This window comes from Rhea americana, unplaced genomic scaffold (genome assembly GCF_003343005.1).
Source record: "Rhea americana isolate MKP2758 unplaced genomic scaffold, rheAme1 scaffold_2, whole genome shotgun sequence".
NCBI classification, from domain to species: Eukaryota; Metazoa; Chordata; class Aves; order Rheiformes; family Rheidae; genus Rhea; species Rhea americana.
This window is the reverse complement of record NW_028186149.1, coordinates 14,500,708-14,505,735: the sequence shown is the minus strand read 5'-3', so window position 1 is coordinate 14,505,735 and position 5,028 is coordinate 14,500,708. Positions and strand designations below refer to the sequence as shown.

The following is a 5,028-nucleotide window of genomic DNA, read 5'->3' as shown; positions in this document are numbered from 1 at the left end:
ACAGAATACAGCAATTTAGGATGCAGTCCTGCAGACCACATGTGCAATTTTAGTCATACATATAACTCTCTGTTTTAAATATTAACAAGGGTGAATATGAGTTGTGTAATATGTGGGTTTGAATTTCAAAGTTCTAGGTGTTTTGTGATCAAATGTAAAGAGAATTGTCCAGAACTGAAGAATTTAAAGTCACTTGTTAACTTCTGTCTATTTGACTAGGTTTTGGATTAGCCTCTAAATAGACAATGTACAATATAAGGAAAGGCATACAGCCGGWCAGAAGTGATTGAACAGCAAAGGTGTGCTCATTTCACATTTTTCTTGTTTGATCTTTTGTTGATTTTTCCCTTCTCTTATACAATCTCTCTTTCTTTCCTCCCTCTTCTGGTCTGTTGTGTTTGCACTTGTTAGGTTGAGGGCCTATAAACATCTTATCAAAAAAATGTTTGAAGGAGGGTTAGGGGCATAGTAGAGTCGGTAAGAGAGGAATGCCAGGTATAGGGGAGCCTGTGGAAGAAAGCATACAAGTAGGAGGGGGAGGCACAAAGGGGATGGCTAGTCACACGGAAGCCATTTTTTGTTTGTCTATTTTTCATCTGAAATCTTTAAGAATGTGTTATGTAAATTGTGTATATAGCATCAGTTTTGTCCTCAGGACCTACGGTAACTGTAGGATTGGGTCCTATATTGCTTACCTGATTTGAAATTATTCCAGATTTGCTGCTGCACTTGACATTCATACCTTGTGTTAATCCAAAGTAACTCTCAAGTGTAGACAAGCCTAACAGTTCAACACTAACGTTTATTTAACTTCAGCAAAAGTTTTAGGTGTTCAAAGAATGCTGGATCAYTCAGTAAGGAATGTAGATTTTACCTCACTAGATTGTATTAAAGAGTTATTTCCTAAGAGGATTTTAATGATTTAATATTATTAATTGACGCTTCATAGAAAAGGTCATAAGGGTGGAGTCATATGACTGTAATGATGGAATTACTGCAGCATAGCAACCTATGGTTAGTCAGCAACCAATGCTTAGGTTTTTAGTCCCATCCCCTTGCTTCCAGTTGCAAAGTAAAGTACTTCAGCTTAAATCACATTATTTTAAAATTATTTTAAATAATGGCATTTTACTTCAGAGGTGGACCTCTGAGAATAGTCTGCCTAGGCAATAACTGCTGTTCACTGATGAGCAGTAACTATCACTCATACTCATCTGAAAATACTCYGTGCATTTGATCCCAATTTGAAACCAGTCTTATGTCAAAATATGTTTGTGGGATGCCCATTCATCCATTCCTTTTTGGAAAGTTAATGAATAGTCTATTTACTTTTTTATGGTCTTTTAAAAGGATAAATGCTTCTGTAGCATTTCAAGAACATGGCTGCTGGCCAGCTTTTTAGATCYAGGGTTACAGGGCTTGGGTTGACTTAATCTGGGATAAGATCTTTAAGTTTAAAAGTGATCAGTTCTTGGAATAGTGTGGTCCTTCCTATTGTTATGATTTTTTTTAATGCCATAGTGTCTGGGACAATCTTTTAGCGTTGAAAAGATTCTAGACATTGTGCAAGGTAAGACAGTGTTAAGTGAGAATTAGTCCTTACTAGTGGAGAACATTTCTGTGATGTTGAAAAACTACTGTAAGACACACAAATATTTTTGCACTAGGTTGCTCTTTAATGGAAGTCTATGCTTTCAAGATTAGAACCTCCTGGTCAATTTGAGAATGAATATTTTGCTGAGCTTTTGTGTCCCRTATTTCTTTTGGTGGATGAAGTACTTTGAAATAGTGGTTTAATTAAGCGATTGATCATCAAATGACTACATTGTGCAATGACTATTTAAAGCATAATTCTACTTGTGGTAGTGGATTCATCATAAGGATGTATTCATTAGCAGGAARTATATTCAGTGTGGTACCAACCACAGCACGTAGTCCCCAGCTCCATGTCTAGTCCCAAAGCCCTAGTCTAGTGTCATTAGATGAACAAAGAGAACTTCAACTCTGTGTTCCTAAAACTGCATATATTACCCAGCCAATAATATTTGGAATATAGTAAGGTTTTGAAAACAAGCTATGTAAGTCTAATTCTGTTGTTAAACTCCAATATATTCAAAGGTATTAGTTCCTGTGAGATTTGATTTTACAAGAAGCTGAACACTGTGATTTTGGTTGAATAATTAAGCATTCCTTAATTGTAAATAACACTGTATGATTTTCAGTAAGTTCTGTTTTAAATTGTTTACTTAATGTTATTTGCTGAATCAGCGGTAATGTGCTAAGTATCTTGTACAGCTGAGCTTCTTGCTCAGCACTCAGGAGTCTGCCTGAGGTCACAGCCATTAGGCTTAGGTAATTCGGAGTAATGTGGGATGCACCTGTACCTTGTAACAGAGCATGAAATGAAGACCTTTGGGTTAGGGCTGAGCAAGGCTGGTGTATCTTTAGAGCTTGTCATGGTAAAAATCCAAGCCAATATTATATGRAATTGCATTCAAGTTAATGAGCCCTAAGAAGGATTAATTAGTTCAGACTAGATGTCATTTCATTGTGACAATACTGCTTCTGGTTTCAGGAGTAGTTCAGTTGATGCAAACTTAGCTGACTCTTCAGTGCAGATTAGAGTTTTATAGCTGTAATCTAAAGCTAATAATTTAAGATGGCCCTTAGTTCTGTGTGAGTAGTACACACACAGTTTTTGTTCATAAAAGTATTCCTACTGAGTTTAATGGGCCTATTTGTATAAATAAAAGCATTGGTATAAATGACACAGAATTGATGCCTTCTCAAAAAAAAAAAAGTTAAACTTCCAAGTTATGTTAATAAAGCAAGTGGTGCATAGTTTTTAAGACAAGGATTGATATTTACTTAAGCTCAATTCTGTAGTACTCTGAAAACCTCTTGCAAAGGTGAACTTCCACAGCTTTCATGTATTTCATGATATTGCTAGGTATGGCCAATGCTTTTTAAGTTAAATAATCCTGCCTTAGATGGGAAGTTAAACACTACATCAGCTAATAGTTAAAAGGTAAGTAAAGATATAAATTATATATATGTGTTCCACATCTGCCAAGAATCAACACTATAGCTGAGATTACAGGCTTTTTCTTTGGTTTTAATATAAAATCAGGTATTTTCTACTTATTCTGCCATGAAATGTTATAAAAAAAATGCCAAAGCCAACTGTATATGATTATATTCTCAGGTCAAGCAAACCATGCAACTAATTGTACTTTAGATACTTCTTATGTCTTCAGTCATTAAACTTTGTATATACTAACACTAATCTGAGTTACATATTAATTTATAAATAAAAATCAGTGCTGAGTATGTCTTGGAAAGTCTTGAACTTTTTTGGACACCAGGGGAAGCAGCATAAAGCCTCAAATACAGTCAAGGATGTTCGGTATCCTAACAGAGTTAGTTCCAAGGACGAGAACCAGTTCTTAATTGAAATCAGTGAAAATAATTTTGCTTGTGTCAGACCTGTGTACAAAGAATCTGKTTTTTGAAGATTTCTGCACGTCTAACTTCATAAACTTGATCAGTTTTGATGACTGCTGATTTGAATGAATTTAATGTTTAATATAATCTTTGCAGAATTGGGACCTAAATGACTGTTTAAATAAAAATCATTACTTTTTTTAAGTTTCAATCCCATTTTTAATCAGTACTCTGGAATTTCAGCTAGCGGAAATGAAGTAGACACACAATATGCATTGAAATATATAACTTTTAGTGCTGTAGAATATTGATTTTCTTCTTTGTTAAAGGGACTTCCCCCACCTCCATATCTCTCTCGCAAAGATTTTACATCCTACATATAGACGGAGAGTGATAAGAGACGAGTATGTCATGCGCCAACATGTTCAACTTTTCAAACACTAAAAAATAAATCAAAAATTGTGTAACTGGGTTCAGGCTGCCAGCAAGCAGTCTGAACTTGTGTTTACCTGTTTCTGCAAGTTTTGTAAGTCTGTTCACTGAAATATTTAACGTAAACTGAATTCTTACTATAGCAACCATTGGATTTACTTGCTGAAGGTCTCTAATGTAGAGATAATGTCAAAGATTTGAGGCCTTGTCTTTGCAAGATGCTCAGCATTGCTACTAAAAATGGGTGCTCAAGCACCTCACAAGACCAAGGCGTTTACTGATTTATAGCGTGTGTAACAGTACTGCATGAGTAAGACTCATCCAGACAGGGAAAAAACAAACTTAAGTATAGGTGGTAATAGATTATTCTAGGTTGCAAACTGGCGTTTCAAGATACAAGCGAATAAATTGTGTCTGACCTCTCTTAGGTGGTTTTAAGAACTCAGGACTGAGATTCAGGGACAGACATCCCTGGTTGTTGTTGAAGTCATACAGCACCATTAAAAGTCAAATCCCTCGTAGTAAGAAAGCAGATTAAATAGTAAATATTTGTTAAAGCATTCTGAAACTCCCCTTAATTTCTCTGTATCTCTGCACAGAAGACTATTTGCTTGTTTAGTAGTAGTGGTAGGATTAGTGCTCAGTTTTCCTCTCCTTGATGGCAGCTTTGCTGTGGAGAGAGAGAAAAGAGGATCTCAAATGTGTTTATGCTTGCAAAATGCTAACTATTCATATCACTCTTACAGGATTTATATGGAATAAGAGCGGCATGCATCCACCAACCTGTGTTTGCAGGCCTGAGACTGACCCGAAAGGTGCCTCTCGCAGGGCCTTGCGCGAGGAGGYGAGCACCGCCGAGCCAGCCTGCTGGAGAAGCCCTCACGCACGACGCCGTTCCCGTAATTGCGAAGTTCACTTTGAAACTCGGTATTCTTGGCGTTGTTGAAGATGCTGAGAAGTAAGTTAAACACTGAACAAATTTTTTCGCCGTAAAGTAACAAAGCCAAATGATTTGGACTATCGTGTTTGCTGTAGACAGAGACAACTGCATTGGGTTAAACGTAACTAATTTTGAGTATCTTCTGCCCTAGAGTCAGCCCTTTAGAGGACAGCAGCCCGGCCCGTTGCGGGGACCCTCGGTGCCGCGCGCGG

At 36.9% G+C, this 5,028-nt stretch overlaps 1 long non-coding RNA gene across 1 annotated transcript; it reads right to left on the bottom strand.

The window, feature by feature from the left end:
* Positions 1 to 3,715: 3,715 nt before the first annotated feature.
* LOC146596780 (uncharacterized) lies at positions 3,716 to 5,022 on the bottom strand. The gene is made up of 2 exons (XR_014895683.1): positions 4,660 to 5,022; positions 3,716 to 4,546 (listed from the first exon to the last, which is right to left on the bottom strand). It is a non-coding gene; the product is annotated as an uncharacterized LOC146596780 (long non-coding RNA).
* Positions 5,023 to 5,028: the final 6 nt, after the last annotated feature.